This window comes from Phyllopteryx taeniolatus, chromosome 5, assembly GCF_024500385.1.
Source record: "Phyllopteryx taeniolatus isolate TA_2022b chromosome 5, UOR_Ptae_1.2, whole genome shotgun sequence".
Classification (NCBI taxonomy): domain Eukaryota; kingdom Metazoa; phylum Chordata; class Actinopteri; order Syngnathiformes; family Syngnathidae; genus Phyllopteryx; species Phyllopteryx taeniolatus.
In genome coordinates this window covers 17,504,624-17,523,717 of record NC_084506.1, presented here as the reverse complement: position 1 = coordinate 17,523,717, position 19,094 = coordinate 17,504,624, and the positions used below count along the sequence as shown (strand labels likewise).

Genomic DNA, 19,094 nt, shown 5'->3' with positions numbered 1-19,094 from the left:
GTCTTGTTTGCAGCGAAGCTATCGGACAACTGTGACTGCAGTTACACTTGGAATGTTGGGAAAGGGTCAGTAGCACCATTAGCAAAGTAAAAGGCGCATCATGGAATGCTCCATGATATAAAAATCACAACGATCAGCTGCTAAATGAGGGCCCGCCCAGAGGGCTCATCCACTAATCAGACCTGCTCTCGCACAACAAGCTCGACTACTAACAACAGCGCGGTGCTGACTATGACACCTTATACAACAAGTCCCCCCCCTCTCCCCCAAGGTCAAGTGTCAACGTAGGCACTTGAAAGTAGACCTTGATTATTAAACATGCAACAAGTGGGACAGGTGTGAGAAAAAAGGGGTTATGCAAACACGCCCTTGAAAGACAGCATTGCCATTCTCTCATTGCGCCGACACACGTGCAAACATATGCCGCATGGTTGCCCCACGCTGGTTCACAGCACTCAAAATTCATTCCAAATAAGACAGAGTTCCTCCTAGAAACACGTGACATGCTGTTAAAGGTAAGCTGCAGTCATGCAGAGGTGGCAAAAGTACTCACACTCTGTACTTAAGTAGAAGTACAGATTGATACTGATACTTGATATACAAGTATATGTCACTGATGCTGTAGTGGTACACCCACCTGACTTCGGTGCAGGCATCGTGGATTCAGTTCCCAGTTAGTGACGGTGTGAATGTGAGTGCGAATGGTTGTCCGTGTCTATATGTGCCCTGCGACTGACTGGCGACCAGTTCAGGGTGTTGTCGGCCTTTTGCCCGAAGTCAGCTGCGATAGGCTCCAGTGCCCCGCGACCCTGAACAGGATAACCCGTGTTGAGAATGGATGAATATATATATATATATATATATATATATATATATATAAAATGGCCGGCACGGTGACCAACTGGTTAGCATATCTGCCTCACAGTTCTGGGGACCGGGGTTCAAAATGTTCTTCCCGTGCCTGGGAGGGTTTTCTCCGGGCACTCCGGTTTCCTCCCACATCCCAAAAACGTGCGTGGTAGGTTGATTGAAGACTATAAATCGCCCATAGGTGTGAATGTGAGTGCGAATGGTTGTTTGTTTCTATGTGCCCTGCGATTGGCTGGCGACCGGTTCAGGGTTTACCCCGCCTCCCGCCCGAAGATAGCTGGAATAGGCTCAAGCAGCCCGCGACCCTATTGAGGATAAGCCGTAAAGAAAATGGATGGATGGATATATATATTCTTTATCCTCTGCGAAACACAACTATTATTAGTGCAGAACAAACACCCATTTTTCATGGAAAAAGTTTATTGCCGGTATATCCCAGGGTGTCAATTATTTGTATATGTTTGCTATTCGAGGGCAGAATGGTACCGGGCCTGACTGGGGTGATGGATGATTTGAGATACAAGTGGTCTGAGTTAGGAATGTGGTCATGCAACAAATTCATAATTCAAGGCACCAATGCACCCAAGAAAAATACAGCTAGCTGAAAAATCCACTTAAGTACAGTAACGACGTACTCATACTTTTGTACTTCGTTACTTCCTACCACTGCAGTCACGTTTAAAAAGACCAATCTAAGAGATATCCCAGTGCTAGGGCCGGTTCCACATTCACGGCCCTTTCCCACATCGCGCACAGTCCTGGAGTGGGAATAAACACAGGAGCCCGCTGTGCTCCCAGAATGCATGTTTCCAGAGTTCCCATCAGAGAGTACACAGTAATAGGACTCCCTGAAGGCCTGTGTTTAACCTTTAGGTTACAAGTGCCTGGCCACTCGGCAGCACAGCACAGCCTGCTTCGCAAATTAACCCTTTCCTCTATCATTGCGTTCCATTAGCACACTGAAACATTAAAGACAGTATACATTGTGTGACATGAAAAAAAAAAAAGCAGAAGATTAAGGACACTTAAATTGTCAGCTGCAGTTTTCAAAGTCCTAAGGAACTATACATTTCTTTTTTTGTAGTTTTTTACAGGAAATGGACAGCAGATGATAAGTTCTTTTGGCCCTCAAAACTAAACTCAAGTGAAGCCTCTAAGCTATGGAAACCGGTGTTGCTGCGCTTTCTGTTCACAGGACCGGCAAACCGGCTGGCGAGCTAGCATTATCAATGCGTTCAAGCTGAGTGAAAGCAATCCTCATTAGCATAGTGGAAGTGGACAGTACCTGTGAGCTTCGCCTTTTCCTGGCGTTGTCTTTCATGGCAAAATAATAACCCCAATAGGCCTTGTATCCACCCGGTTTCGAACCGGAGACCTTTCGCGTGTTAGGTGAACCTGACAACCAATCTAAGATAACTGCTGCCATGGAGACGAGAACTTACAAGTGACTGATGGAAACCATGCTTTGGCCACCGGTTTACACTGTCAAGCTCTGATTTCCTGCTCTCTGCTTAAAATAACGTACATGACAATGTAGTAACATGTAATAGTTTGTAAAGTTCCTCTCGAGGGTCATCTGGTCATAAAACCTTTATCAAACACTCTGTAAATTGAATTCAGAGATTTAGTCCTCGATACATTATACGTTTGAGGATAATTGCTGAAAACATGCAAAGCTATTTAGTATTCAATTGTGGAGATATACTGGTAAATTGTTTTTCAACATTTCAGTTTTCCTGATTTTTTTGGGCATGGCTAAAATGGGGCCCCGTGGCGCAATTCGGCCCCAGCATGAGACGCCCTTCCCCCACTATGTAAGAACTTGAGCACCTTCATTCCATCAATGGTTATTAGGCACAATTGTGATGTGCAGTTAGCTAGCTAGCTATGCCACTCGGAAAATACTTCTTGCTTTCAAATAGACTGCTGGCGTGGCCACTTTAGAGCGCCTCGTTGTCGGCACACACATCACAGAGAGATGGCGTTGAAAAGCCCCGCGACGACCCGGTGGGAAATATTCCAGCCACTGGAGGCTTTAAAGGGATATACTGTATTTCCGTGACTCAAACATGTATTTAAGTGTAGGCATAAGAAAGATGCTAGACAAAGTAGCATCCTTTATAGTACTGGTAGTTGGTTAACAGTTGAGTGGGGCGTGATTTCACCACATTCAGCAGACATGCCCATCACGTTTGAGAGTAGAGAGACAGGCTTGATTTTTTTTTTTTTTACAATTTTTATATAATTGGCAATATTTTGAATCATTTAAAGTTGGAAGGGTTGTTAACAACACTTCTCTGGGGTGTGTCAAATTTTGAAGACTTATTTCTCGTCACTTTAGAGAGACATTAACTGTAAGGCGATGTTTTAAGTTACACTGATAAAATCCTAACCGTCATACAAGTATACAAATAATTTAACCACTTCAAATTAACAATGGAATACTATAAAGCATTCTTACTTAAACGATGAATGACATAGGTGTAAGATGACACATTACGTTATAAACAGCCATACTTGAAGTTGAACGTGAAAAAAAGACGTAAAAAAAGATGACAATTCAAAGTAGAAGTAAAAGAGCAAATCCTTTGTATTGTGTGACATCGTGCATGACGTCTGTTTGAACTGTAAAGCCATATTTCTTCCCCAAAATGTTGGTTGAATTCCAAATTGTCCGAACCCGGCAACAGATACAGTACATCCTGTTTGAAGCCTCCCAACAGGATTGTCATCAGCAGGTTGCAACAGAGATGTGGAGAGACTGGAAGAGTTACAGAAAGGCATACTGTAGAAGTAGATGTCCATGGAAATTTTCATTTATGAAAGACCTGTTGTGAAGGTTTTCGTTCATCTCCTTGTCAGACAACAGCAAGTTGTGCAAAAAGTACTGAAACCTTAAAAGAGTTGGACCAACATTTAGAGAAGGTCAACTTAAGTTCACCTGTAAAGGTTAAAGTGCATTTTAGGTACATCCTAAAATTTTACGCCAAAGCTCAATGTCCTGAACTTTTTCAGAGTAGTGTATTTTGAGGTTCAACTGTAGTAAGCAGCACATAAAACATTTGAATAGTGCTGAGCCGTGTTCCATTAAGAAGAAAGAGGTAACTCCGTGTCTGGCTTAGGACGTGTGGTTAGAATTGCTCTCTATTTTGTCTACTGAACGATGCACCTAGATGTTTCCGATAAAATCAAATGACACAATCCAATTCAGAAGGGATTTCGATTGTAGTACCGAAATTTTAATCGTACGTGCTCTCAAAGCCTTTGGGGTAAAATATAGCATTTAGTTTTAAAACTACTCTAAAATGATCTCTCCTAGAGTCAAGATGACAGTACAAGCGGCACGCTGGGGAAGTGCCCTTGGGATGCGCTGACAAAATGGAAACATGTGCATATGGCGCCAGCATATGGGATTAAGCTGTGACGAAACTCGGCATGATTTAGTCTTCTTTGTCTTTTCCAATCCTGTGGACCGATTTAGTCATGTGCAACAGGTTGTCTACCGCTTTGAGCTACTTGGCTACACAGATGCATAATTTAATCTTATCCTTGAGCTTCTATTACTTGCAGCGGACTTGATTCAGAGCGGTGTCACCCCATTCCCCCTCCTACAAAGGAACCCTTCGGTATTCCACTCGAAGACTGACTCAACACAGGGAATCGCCCACAAGTAGCCGCGAACGTGGCATGCGATACCTTCCGCCGAGGCCCGGATTTTCCAGCATTGATATAACAGGCAGCACGCTTTACCAACCAGCCAAAGCTTTTCTGACAGCATCACACAGGCAGCTCATTGTGGAGGCCGCCGGCATCCAGAATGCAACTGCCAGCTGTTTTCTTTGTGGCTCCGAGCAAAGGAAAACTGCAGGCCAAGGTCAGCACAGACTGGCTTTTCTCCGGCAGCAGACAACGACGCTCCATCCACGGGGAACTAAAACAAAAAGTCTCTGTCACAAGCCACATCGTTATTCCAGCCCTCTCGTGGAGTCATCTGCCATTCCCGAATATTCACTAAAGCATGTGTTTATGCGGTTCTGGTGGCGATGTGGAGCATTGGAGGATGTTTTGCCAGTGTTATCGCCAAGGTTCACGCACCGCAGGCTTTGAGAGGGATGTCAAGCCGTCCTCTGTCCTCTATAGACGATGACACTAATGCTCAGTCTCCTCTTTTTGAACTACGCGCTAACAAAAGCAGCCGGAAAGTGCCCATTTTCACTGAGGCTTGAGCATTTGTCGCTTGTTTAGTCAATGATGGAGCATCGAAATTGCTTAAAGGAGGCAAAAGGTTCATCCAGAATCAAAAAAAAAATTTCTAGCGGGACAAACAACAGATCCTACCAAAGCTGCATACAATTAATGTTCAAATTATAATAATTAGTGTTTCCCAACCCGTCAACCAGTTCCATACCCTGGTGGGAGCAACCCTAAGATGTGGGCGTTCCCTGTCAAATCTAGCCGTGCACGGTCGATTTAAGCAATTTTCCTCTTACGAGTGACGGAGGTTGTAGTAAGTCAAGCAAGGTTAAGACTCCTTTTGCACTTGCAGTCTAAATGCAGTTACAATATACGCCATAAGCACTAATAAAATTGTAAAAGACACTTCCAGAATGTCTTATCAAATGTAAGAGACTAAACAAAGCATATTTTATTCGAAGAGACGCTGTGAGACAACTATCAAAGTGCTTTAGCTATGATATTTATAGGCAGATTATATCGGCACTAGCGAGCTTTTCCCGCCATTTGTTTACAAAGCATATCTACAACTTTGAGAAACAGTTACTTTTGGGGAAAAAAAATGAATCCTGCCAGCATTAAAAGACTTTTAGTTTTTTTGAAAGAAAAAAATACTAACCCAAGTTGGAACCGGTTTGTTGAAGACAAACAAGGGCAGGACTGCCACTTATTACAAAAACTACATTCAGCATAATGGTGAGTTGTATTTTGAATAATTTGTTTTTATTTGTTTACATGCTGGTCCGTCAAAATATGTCCACCCGAAATAACAACTGTCAAACAGGTATGTGGTCCAAAAAAGGTTGGAGACCACTGATCGAAAGCACGGTCGGCAACATCGTCTTTTTTATTGATCGACCTCCAAAAATGCATTCAGTCATAAGGATAGAATTCCGAATAAATTACTTTTATTGGCTTTATATCATACGGAATAATCATTTTTAAAAAATATAACAGGCTCCCCTTCAAATGGGTAGCCAGAGCAGTCCGGACGTTCCCACTGGCCGACTACATGCTGCATCCGCGGCAAAAGGCATTTTTAAATTTAAAGTGTGCTTTATCTTGTTCATGGATTCCAAAGACATTCGCAAGTCTCAGGAAAGATTCTTTTTTCATTATTTGGAACCAGCCTCAACTGCCTGTGAATCACTCTTCTTTGGTGTTCCTGTGTTCAATCCCAGTTTACATGCGGTGGGTGTGTCACAAGTCTGGAAGGGAGAATCCCCAAAGATAAAAAGTGCACGTAAAAATGGACTTGGTCCAAACTGTATTGTACATTAAAAAAATCTCATAGCACATTACCAAATAAAAATGTCTCAAAAAGAACTGTATATATACTGAAATAATTATAATCTTGTCTCAATTTACCCACACATTTACTGAGTGTGAAATCTGGGCCTGTTTAGATGAACACAAAGGTAATATTATGTTGTATGAATGATATGAGGTACTGTAGATACTCCGGTTATTGTACCTGGCTGGTTGGGAACCACTTTTATAATAATATATATTATATAATAATTTCATTCTGCCCATGGAGGATAGTATTAATATACGATAATCAGGCTTGATACAATTAAAAGCATTTGAACATCTAAAATTAGACTTTTCATGTTATTTAAATTGCTGCCCAAACTAATAACATCAGGATGAAATGCGGTTTATAACCTGCATGCCATTTGCAATATTTGCTCAACATGTTGAACATGTAGATGCTGGCATGATTGCTGAATGATGGTTTCAATCATCTCAATATTTTCAACCAAACTGGATCTTACCTATAAGCATCCGCACAGTTTACCAAAAGCCTTCCACCCACTCGCCCTGAGGATGAGTGTGGGTGCTGTGTCTACTCCATGGTGCTTCTATTCATTTATGACATACACTATATAGACAAAAGTATTGGCCAATGGGGGCACTGCATCGACAGAAGGTAACAATTTAAGACAATATAGTTGGTCCCCACAACAATTGCACCTAAAGCAGCTTCCCCTCTTGTGGAAAGACTTTCAACAAGATGTTGGAATGTTGTAATCGCCTTTCTAGTTCATCCTGAAGGTGTTTGAAGGACTGGCGATGCGGGTTCTTAAGTGGCCCACTAAGGCAAATCAAGTGTGTTCACTTCATGTTTCTTTCTAAATGGCTTCTTTTCATTTGGGCAAAAAATCTATACCTACATTGCAACGTTTTTTGTCAGTTTCACAAGCACCTATTGTTTTCACCAAATACCTTCTTAACATAAATTGGACAATAGTTGTTGCCTATACAGAATACTTGCTTGCCACTATTCGTTCTGATTTCAGCAAGGTTGGCATTGCAAATGAGAATCTGGCCTTACCTGGAAAAATAAACGTTTAATTAAAAAATAATAATAATTACAAACAGAAAACAGTCAATAGAGTACCATCCATCCAGAATGGAAAGCAATATATACTGACCAAATGTGCATACTGCAAACACACCCTAACACTAAACTAACTGCAGTCTAGAATATCACAAAAAGTGAGAAAAAGTTTCAGTTCCCCTCCCACCCAAAAAAAAACAATCAACTACGATGCCAAACATTTACTGTAATAGGCTGTCGTGATAAAGTCACCCTTGTAGTAGACTGCTTCATGTCACATCACACCCACTTTAACTCACAACAAAGTAGCTGCATATTGTTCCTCGGCCATAATAATACAGTAAAAAAAAACACATTTACTCGGAGGGAAGTGGCTATAACCTGGCGTCATTTTAACAACAGGTAACCAGAGAGCAGTCAGTCACATCAATGATTCACGAAGCCACAAGCACGCTTCACGTAACGAGCACAAGGTCGCTCAAAAAGAACAGCGGTATTTACTTACGCTTCGTCAAGAACCAACGCAATTGCTCAAAAAAAGGAAAATCCACAGAAAGCGACGGGAGATCAGTGAGAGACGGAGGAGGTCCACAAGTGTCTTCTCCTCTCCCTTCGCCTGCCTGACACGGTGTGCCAGCGAGTTACTACTCCAGCTCAACTCAGTCAGGCTGCCCGTGGCCACGCCCAGACCAAAATCAGAAACACAAAATGAAGAAACACTTCAGGGGTCAGTCCGGGATTTTGAAACATTTCCCGACCCACGACAGTTCAAAGATTCCAACGCACAAAATACAAAAACATGCACTTGCTGCGTAAATTACACTTGTCCCGTGACAAAATGTAACTGTAGCTGTAGGAAGTGTTATAAATATTGTTTAAATATTATTAAATGTTATTTTAAATACCAAATACAGTGTGTATTAAAAAGTCGACACACCCATGTGCAAATGCAAGGTTTTGTGATGTACAAAACAAGACTAAGATAAAATCATCTTGAAACATTTTCGAACATTAATGGTAACTTTAACCTGCAAAACTCAAATAAATAAATAAATCACATTAGAACTAATGTAAAATGGGAGTTAGCACACACCCACATCCAATAAAGTTCAGATGTTCTAGTAGACTTTTCCTGACTGTTTTCTTCTCTTTTTTTGCTTTCGAGCAGAAGCCTGAGGGTTTTGTGCTGACACTGACTGCTATTTCCAACTGTTCATAATTCCATCCATCTTAACTAATTCTCCAGTTCCATCTTAAGGAAGGCATCCCCAAAGCATGATTCTGCCATCATCATGCGTCACAGTAATAGAGTTATTTTGATCATGAGCAGTGTGCCAAAAAGTTCAACTTTGTTTTCCCACACGTATTGGGAAATTTCAATTGTGTTTTTGCTAAATGTTTTTTCTTTGTAGGATAAGGCCTCCATCTTGCCTCCCTACGCCATAGCGCAGACATATGAATTAGAGGGTTATTGTTGTCACATGTATTGAACTGCCAGTTTTCTTCTTCTTTTCCTTTTGGCTTGTCCCTTTAGGGGTCGCCACAGCGCGTCATCCTTTTCCATGTAAGCCTATCTCCTGCATTCTCCTCTCGAACACCAACTGCCCTCATGTCTTTCCTCATGATATCCATCAACCTTCTCTTTGGTCTTCCTCTAGCTCTCTTGCCTGGCAGCTCCATCTTCATCATCCTTCTACCAATATACTCACTATTTCTCCTCTGGACGTGTCCAAACCATCGAAGTCTGCTCTCCCTATCTTTGTCTCCAAAACATCGAACGTTGGCTGTCCCTCTGATGAGCTCATTTCTAATTTTATCCAACCTGGTCACTCCGAGAGCGAACCTCAACATCTTCATTTCCGCCACCTCCAGCTCTGCTTCCTGTTGTCTCTTCAGTGCCACTGTCTCTAATCCGTACATCATGGCTGGCCTCACCACTGTTTTATAAACTTTGCCCTTCATCCTAGCAGAGACTCTTCTGTCACGTAACGCACCTGACACCTTCCTCCACCCGTTCCAACCTGCTGGGACCCGTTTCTTCACTTCCTGACCACACTCACCATTGCTCTGGACGGTTGACCCCAAGTATTTAAAGTCCTCCACCCTTGCTATCTCTTCTCCTTGTAGCCTCACTCTTCCCCCACCACCCCTCTCATTAATGCACATATATTCGGTCTTACTTCGCCTAATCTTCATTCTTCTGCTTTCCAGTGCATGCCTCCATCTTTCTAACTATTCCCCCACCTGCTCCCTGCTCTCACTCACAATGTCACCTGCAAACATCATGGTCCACGGGGATTCCAGTCTAACCACATCTGTCAGCCTATCCATCACCACTGCAAACAGGAAGGGGCTCAGGGCTGATCCCTGATGCAGTCCCACCTCCACCTTAAATTCGTCTGTCACACCTACAGCACACCTCACTACTGTTCTGCTGCCCTCGTACATGTCCTGTATTATTCTAACATACTTCTCTGCCACTCCAGACTTCCGCATGCAGTACCACAGTTCCTCTCTGGGTACTCTGTCATAGGCTTTCTCTAGAGCCACAAAGACACAATGTAGCTCCTTCTTACCTTCTCTGTACTTTTCCATCAACATCCTCAAGGCAAATAATGCATCTGTGGTACTCTTTCTTGGCATGAAACCATACTGTTGCTTGCAAATACTCACTTCTGTCCTGAGTCTAGCCTCCTCTACTCTTTCCCATAACTTCATTGTCTGGCTCATCAACTTTAGTCCTCTTTCGTTCCCACAGCTCTGCATATCACCCTTGTTCTTAAAAATGGGCACCAGCACACTTTTCCTCCATTCCTCAGGCATCTTCTCACGCGCTAGAATTCTATTGAACAAGCTGGTCAAAAACTCCACAGCCACCTCTCCTAGATGCTTCCATACCTCCACAGGAATGTCATCAGGACCAACTGCCTTTCCATTTTTCATCCTCTTTAATGCCTTTCTAACTTCCTCCTTACTAATCATTGCCACTTCCTGGTCCACCACACTTGCCTCTTCTACTCTCCCTTCTCTCTCATTTTCCTCATTCATCAACTCCTCAAAGTATTCTTTCTATCTTGCTAGCACACTGCTGGCACCAGTCAAGACATTTCCATCTCTATCGTTAATCACCCTAACCTGCTGCACATCCTTCCCATCTCTATCCCTCTGTCTGGCCAGCCTGTATAGATCCTTTTCTCCTTCTTTAGTGTCCAACCTGCCATACATGTCATCATATGCCTCTTGTTTGGCCTTTGCCACCTCTACCTTTGCCCTGTGTCGCATCTCAATGTATTCCTTTCGCCTCTCCTCGGTCCTCTCAGTGTCCCACTTCTTCTTAGCTAACCTTTTTCCTTGTATGATTTCTTGTACTGTGAGGTTCCACCACCAAGTCTCTTTCTCTCCTTTCCTGCCAGAAGATACACAAAGTACTCTCCGGCCTGCCTCTCTGATCACCTTGGCTGCAGTGGTCTAGTCTTCTGGAGGCTCCTCCTGTCCACCGAGAGCCTGTCTCACCTCTTTCCGAAAAGCTGCACAACACTCGTCCTGTGTTCTCAGCTTCCACCACATGGTTCTCTGCTCTGCCTTTGTCTTCCTAATCTTCCATCCCAATCACGCCCTTCCAGGTCTCACTGTCATTGCCCAAGTGAGCGTTGAAGTCCCCCAGCAGAACGATGGAGTCCCCCTCTGAACTGCTGTTTGGTGCATAGGCACAAACAACAGTCAGGACCCATCCACCCACCCAAAGGCAGTGGGAGGCTATCCTCTCGTCGACTGGGGTGAACCCCAACGTACAGGTGCCGAGCCAGGGGGCAATAAGTATACCCACACCTACCTCTCACCGTGAGCAACTCCAGAATGGAAGAAAGTCCAACCCCTCTCGAGAGGACTGGTACCAGAGCCCAAGCTGTCTGTGGAGGCGAGTCCGAATATATCTAGTCGGAACTTCTCGACCTTACACACCAGCTCGGGCTCCTTCCCTGCCAGAGAGGTGACATTCCACATCCCTAGAACCAGCTTCTGTAGCCGAGGATCAGATCGCCAAGGTCCTCACCTTCGGCCACCGCCCAGCTCGCACTGCACCCGACCCCTATGGCCCTTCCCACAGGTGGTGAGGGCGACCCATGTTACCCTTTCATGCTGGGCGCGGCCGGGCCCCATGGGAGCAGGCCCGGCCACCAGGTGCTTGCGTTCGAGCCCCACCTCCAAGCCTGGCTCCAGAGGGGGGCCCGGGTGACCCACGTCCGAGCAAGGGAAACCTCAATCCATTAATATTTTTCATCATAGGGGTCTTCCTTGTAACTCTTAAAACAATTACACATGCAGAAATACAGTACATCATTTCAAATACTAGTAGTAGTTATGCTTATAATTTGTGTTTTTCAATGCAATCTTGTTACTTAAACGTTTTTAGCCATGTAGAGGAAGAGAAAAAAAAGTAATCTTCATTGATCTCAGCAGAAACGACATCATCAAGTTAATTGCTCTGACCATTGGTGTAATTAACCTGTGTATTCACCTATTCCAATTCAACAGAATAATAACTTTGTGCTCCACAAAGCAGGCCCAGATTTCAAACTGAGTAGCGGTAAGTACATTTGTGAGTAAATTGACATGAAATCTTTACTATTTAAGAATACGGTATATACTATATTATATATTATCTATATTTTTGTGTGGTGGTGTGCCATGAGATTTTTTTAAATGTAAAATATGTGCCTTGGCTCAATAAATGTTAGGAAACACCGCCATAAAGGAAGACAATGAAGTACATAGTCTTCAAATCATCATAATTTCGCCTGATAAATGACATTTCACAACATTCACAAGAAATTTCCGACAGTACTGCAACTTGTTAAAAAGTTTTTTTCAAGTCATTCATTCTCCAGAAAATATTTCTCGGGTAAACAGAGAAGTGTGGGCTGGCAGGGTGTTGAGACGGGCACGGCTGTTTCTAAAATAGCAGATGCTAATTATACATTTTAGGCATGTGCTGTGGAGGAAGATGCAAAGACAAGTTCAAGGGGGGGTGGCGGCGTCGGGATTTTGAATTAGTGCTAATTCACAAAAGCCTGCGTCCTGTCACTGGCTGTCACGGGCCACGGGCGACGTCTTATTCCGCTGTTAGCACAACTCTCCTTGAGCATGACCACCTGCTACACAGATCGCCTCCAGAAGTCTAAACACACAGTGCAGACCAAACAACGCATAACTGTTTTTTCCACTGCTTTGTGACCCCTCTAACGGAGATAATGTGACGCCCTAGAGTTTGACGCATCTCACATTGCTGCCATCTGTGCCCCCTTTTTCACAGCCAGTGAAAACTGACCAGACTGTACTATCAGAGGCCGAAATCGCCGCCAAGTCACAGCATCATGCCATTACTCTTGCACGTTATAATGCTTGGCTGTGTCATTGAGATTCATTGTGGGTTTACAGCTCAACCGCGTAAGCTGGGCTCTGTTCAATGGGGATTTAACGCAACAGTAAAAGGCGATACATCACATGTGTATCTCTTCTTTAGTGTTTTTCCTCATTATCTTAGTGCTTACAAGAAAGATCAAGGTCAGTATGACTAGGAAGTGCCTTTGGTATCATCAGAATCACTTAGGTTTCATCAAAATGTAACAGAATAATCAAACTCTGAGCTCTTAAGTGGACAAAGATTTATTTGCATTTTGCACACATACCAATACAATGATAAGTCTCTTAAAATGTGTTTCCTTCATTTTATACCTTTTCTTCCCCATTGGATGCACATGATTGTATCATGTCCCACACACTGCTATGCTAACTACAGTGTGTGAAATAAGATGTTAAATGATACAAAATATATCATTTTAAAAATTAGATGGTTTTGTTGTCCGCGACAAATTATTTGCTAAATCAAATCATTTTTATTGCGTATATTCTATTTTCATAATCATATTTAACATTTTGCATCTGTCCCTGAAATTGTTGTCCACTGTCATTAAGGGGTTGCTGCCCCTTTAAGAAACCTTCGGATGTTTTCAGTGCCATTACGGCCAGCATTTTGTCTTTCTTGAATGTAGGCTCAAACAGTGGATAGTTGTAGAATACAGTAAATATTTATACTTGTATTTCGTAATTTTCCTCATATTATGTGTGTAGTTGGAGGTTGTCAAGCTTTGCATGTCCACATAGTGAAATATCAATTGCTATAAAAAGATTTTAGAAATTTAAAAGAGATGTGTTGAACAGTACACACTCAGTTTGCCAAATGTTGTTACAAAGTGAAAGTCCACCATGTGGTCATTAAATGCTAAGATTAGCCAAAAATGTCCACCCTGTCAGCAAGCTCACATATTTTGCTGTTTGCATGTACATTGACTGCTTGTAGTTATTATTATTATTTTTTTAAAAGCATGGAAGCTTAACCAATATGTATTTCCAACAGCATAAAATCTGCTCCGTCAGTATAAACACAGCCATATCCAATATGGGAGTGAAATGTACATTGAAAGGTACATGGAAATAGACATTTAAATATATAATACATTAAAACCCCATATAAGGCATTAAATTGGCATTAGGCACTGGGGACCTGCAGTGTAAATCCAGCCTAAAAGAAACACATATGGTCCATCATGCTAAATTCAGATGATTTGGTGTATGGAGGATTTTATTTTCATCCATCCATTTTCTGAGCCGCTTCTCCTCAGTAGGGTCGTGGGCGTGTTGGAGCCAATCCCAGCTATCATCGGGCAGGAGGCGGGGTACACCCTGAACTGGTTGCCAGCCAATCACAGGGTACATACAAACAAACAACCATTTGCACTCACATTCACACCTACGGGCAATTTAGAGTCTTCAATGAACCTACCATGCAGGTTTTTGGGATGTGGGAGGAAACCGGAGTGCCCGGAGAAAACCCACGCAGGCACGGGGAGAACATGCAAACTCCACACAGGTGGGGCCGGGGATTGAACCCCGGTCCCCAGAACTGTGAGGCTGATGCTCTAACCAGTCCTCCACCGTGCCGCTGGATTTTATTTTATTTTATTTTTTTCAATATCTCTGAGGGAGTAAATGTATCTGTGCGGTTTCAGCTTGACACCTTTGTGGCAGAAGATCCCGGATGCCCGTCTCCCACCCACCCTGGCAGTGAGGTAATACATACATGTGACTCACCTTGGGGCCTTTCATTAGACTGGTGCGCACATGCTCATTTTCACTGTGACTATTACTCAGCAGGCTGAAACTGCTACTGGAGTTCCCGGCACTGCCAGTCACATGTCTCAGTGTGTGTTTTGGTGGGGAGACAGGCCCAACTTCATTTGCTAATACTGTGTACATAGTTGTGAAAAATAAAAACATTTTAGAAAATGAGCAAAAATATTGATTCGTTTTACTAAGTCAGCTGATGTCCATGCTTGTCGTGTTCGCAAAGATTACTAGTTTGCTTTCCTGGGGGACTACGGAAATCAGAAAGCATTCACACTTTGAGAGGCTGAAATCTGAGGATTTTGACTTTTTAAAGTAATAATCAAATAATAATAAAAAAAAAAATAATAAAAAGAACAAAATGGTTTCAATTCCCTTCCATTTTGTGTGCAATAAGCTTGTTTTTACTGATTTTTTTCTGACCTGTCTCACCATTGGACATTTAATTATCTGGCTACTTGCTGTATTCTTTACTGTCATTGTGTTTCGACTGAACCAGAGTTTGACAGTTTGGTAATTTAGTTCTTAACCACTACAGGGAACAGCAGTCGAATGAGAGGTTGATACAATGGTGCCTTGAATTATGAGTTTTCAGTGATCACACTGATATCTCGAATCATCTTCCCCCACTGAAATGCCATCGATCCGTGACAGCGTTCCAAAACAAAAAACAAACAAACAAAACTCGCACAGCATACAATAATAACATAATTAAACAGAATGGAAAGAATTAAACATTTTCTGCATCGGGATACTTCAATGGGCATTGTGCTAATCCAGTTTGTGTGTGCGCCCTGGCCACTAGGGGGCAGTATGTTACATACAAACATACTACATGTAGATCTGATGATGAAACACAGAAGACCTTCGAAAACCAAGATGCAGTAATATCAGTTGTTTTTTGCAGCGATAGAGAATATACTGTACCCCTGAGAGTGTTATTTTGTCTGTCTACATGTGTTGCTACTTCTTGTGTTCAAATGTAGGTTGTTTTAAAGGTTTAATATGACATAAAAGCTAGTTTCGTTAGCCCACCTCTTGTGTTTTGCATTGTGTATAGCATTAAGCTAGTAGACCTTCGTAAGACAAAGTTAATGGGGTTTGGTTGAATACACAAAGTGTAATTCTCTTTGTTTTATGTTTAGTTTTACAGTAAACTTCAAGTGGGCCTGGCAATGGACAGCTTGAAGCCTTTTTTGAACAACTTCACTATCTGCCAAATTGTTGCTTGTTGTGACGTTCGCTGCCATCCTAGCTAGTGCTCGCAACTCAGATTTTTTGCTAGCAAATAAAGAAGAAAAAAAACAGCAAAGCGATGATTCGCATCTGGAAAAACTTGAGTCACTCGTAGGTCAATGTACCACTGTCAAATGGTAGTTTATGCCCTTTGGTCCTCTCTAATCTGTGTTTCTCTTGAAAAAAAAGAGAGAGACAAACATTTGGACAGCCAAGTGCCAAATTGTTAATTGGATTAACAATTTGTTAAACAAGTCGCTGGCGCCGCTCCAAAACAGGCCATCAAACTATGCAGGAGGAAAAGCCCAGATTCTCCTCAGGTGGGCCAACAAGTCCATGGCAGCGGATCAACTTGCCTGTACGGTCTGTGTCGGGTTCCCCCTCCCCCATGCGTACACGCAGCACCACCACGTACAGGAACAGACGACCGACATGGGGGGGAATTTAATCAAGCATTTTCATGGGGGGTAAAAAATGGATTCAGTAATGAAACCATTGCCAAACATTTCTCCGTGTCAAAGATCTATAAACTGCAAATTGGATTTTAATACAAGATGCCCATGTGATCTTTTTGAATAGTGAGATGATACAATTGCTGTCTTTCCTTTCATTTAGTATTACTGTAGTGCCAAGGCAATTAACTCATCTGTTTAAAAAAAGTATTAATTATCATATCAATTAAGTAGTTTATCATGCTCAAGTGGCAAAGTGGGATTTTTAGACTGTTCCAATTTTAATTATTTGATGAAGACTCATTAAGTGAACAATAAATTCTCCATTCAGTAAAATTAATCAGTACAGTAGTTGAAAAGAGTAGTAATAGTAAAACACTTCTATCAGTCCGCACTGTAATTAATTAGAAAGCTATCAGTATAGATATAAAGAAAAATAAAAAAATTTTAGAAACCACGTCGGTATTTTTTGGGACAGTAAGTTAAAAATGACTTGGATAATTATTCCATTAGGTTCACAATATGAAATTATGAATATAGTTGAAGGACCTTTCCAATGCTGTGAACATTGCCACTAATTCCATAATTCTGGACTTGATGTGGATGATGATGGAAATGATGTCTGCAGAACAAATTCCGCCCAAAATAGACTCAGTTGTAATTTTAGGCTTGTTTTCTGATGACATATTTGATTTTCAGCCAGATTTTGCCCCCACCCACCCGCATTAAGGTCCAAAGCTCCTTGGGCCTGTTGACGTCAGCGAAAGAGATACGGCCTAGTACATGTTCTGCAGCTTAATTGTCATTTACAGTATATTGAAAGTCTGGATGTTATTTTAAGACAATAACGAGCGAAAATAGTGAGGTTAGATACATTTGAGTAGGCTTGTTTTGTTAAAATCGATCGCTGTAATGCTTCATTGCAGAAGCAAGGCAGCGCGTGAGGTTAAGTGTGTGCAGATTAATTTCCACCTATATACAGTAGACAGGTTTTCTCAGCGCAATGTTGTATTGATTGCATCGCTCACCTTTGAAAAAGAGTTTGGGAAGATGACTGAATGGGTGGCAAAAATGGGGAAATGCCAGTATTTTCAGGGTAATCGCTCGCAGCAACATATTGAGGGGGAAAAAAGAACTATGAACTAGTTCATTTTCGGAATGGTGAACTTAACTTTCCCAGCACTGCCGCTTATCCTGTTCAGGGTCAAGGGGAGCTGGAGCTCACGGGCAGACTATACCCTGGACTGGCTGCCAGTCAATCACATCACACTAGCTCTTACACGCACATTATCACTGAGATGGAACTGAACCATCGCTGCCTGCACAGAAGTCAGGCGAATGAACCATTACACCATCAGTGACCTTTTGTATATATTCATTACAGACAGCTGCGGTTACATTATTGGTCTGCAACTGGAGGATAACACGCTGAACTGGAAAGATCAATAACCACCGTGGTGTTTGTAGTGTAAAAGTACAAATGGGTTTCCCCCTTATCGTTTCCAAGAAGCACATTCACCCCCGAAAGGTTGTGGTTTGCCCAACTCAGTACATGAGAGAGTCTAAACCAATCAGTTACACTGGTGGTTTCAAACAAAAGGATGTTTAAAAAAAAAGAGTGATGTCAAAGAGGGAAAATCCTGAGGATGAATTAGTCATGACCGCTATCTACATGTGGGGCAGGCGAGACATGAAATATTAACTTAGCATCTGACTTTAAGGCAAAGGCAACTCCTGCCGAGTCAAACGCTCTGCGATCCGAGGCTGAAAGAAGCGCACACTTCTGCCAGCAATACACACTGCCAGTCGGTGCAGGACTTGCGAGCGGGAGTTGACGTAATGCGCCACAGAGCGTCCCCTCTTTTGCGCGGATGTAAAAAAAAATTGCATGCAGATAAGGCCACACAACCCCATCAGGCGCTGGACTTCTCTTTGAACATGCCCAATTTTTGGATTGGAGATCATCAGATAGCAGCGGACTCACTTAGAAAATCTTTCAAGTGTTGGACAATGATGTCATCTATCCGTGTGCGCTTGCAATATGCAAATGCAGACAATACTACACAGTAGAGTAGTTGCAATATGAGCGAGTATGTCTCCTCTTTTACCATGGAAAGCAAAAACCACGTACACGTACACACACACACACACACACACACACACAGGGGAAGCGATTGCCATGGCAGCCAACGCCGTGGCGACCAAAAGCTTCCTGCGACCACACCGATTGAATCAGCAGCAAATTGTACTCTCAATCTCAAAGCCGGTGTCCATCACCTCTCCTCACATTCTTTGCACACAGTCTTGTTTTCTCAAACAATTACCTTTTAGCAGAACAGGTCTTGAGGCTCTCGTTTCAGGCGGTGACAAGCGGCGAAGAAGCTCCTGCAGGGATCCCCGTGAGAAGCCCGAAGGATGCTGCTGAACCGGCAAGCCGTCTCACACATGCAGCCAGAGCAGCAGATTGGAATGGGGAGGGGAGGAAATATATAAAAAAATAAAAAGCAAAAAGAAGCAGGAGTGGGGGTTGCTGGAACATCAGCAAGAGCATTACATCATAGGCTGCGCTCAGCAAAAGGACGGGGAGAGGAGTGGACGGAGGACAGGAGGAGGCACTCCTTTGGAGCCGCTCCAAATTCAATTTGTGCGATCTGATAACTGTGAAATGCCCTCAGTGGGCATAAGCGGACCAGTGGATGAATTAGATCACCTGTGAGGTTTGCTGTCACAATGGATTTCATATGATGCGTGTACAAGGGATATCATTGCGTGACCGG

At 42.7% G+C, this 19,094-nt stretch overlaps 1 protein-coding gene across 4 annotated transcripts in view; it reads right to left on the bottom strand.

Annotated features, from left to right (window-relative positions):
- Positions 1-18,755, bottom strand: part of sema4ba (sema domain, immunoglobulin domain (Ig), transmembrane domain (TM) and short cytoplasmic domain, (semaphorin) 4Ba) — a 72,009-nt gene extending 53,254 nt beyond the window's left edge. Inside the window, exons 1-2 of one of the 4 annotated variants that reach the window (XM_061773274.1) lie at positions 7,953-8,106; positions 4,621-4,801 (exon numbers count right to left, since the gene is read on the bottom strand). The gene's annotated coding sequence lies outside the window, so the exon portion shown is untranslated. Of the gene's footprint in view, positions 1-4,620; positions 4,802-7,952; positions 8,112-18,641 lie in introns of those variants that run through there. The other 3 variants (XM_061773273.1, XM_061773275.1, XM_061773271.1) reach the window with 3 other exon arrangements.
- Positions 18,756-19,094: the final 339 nt, after the last annotated feature.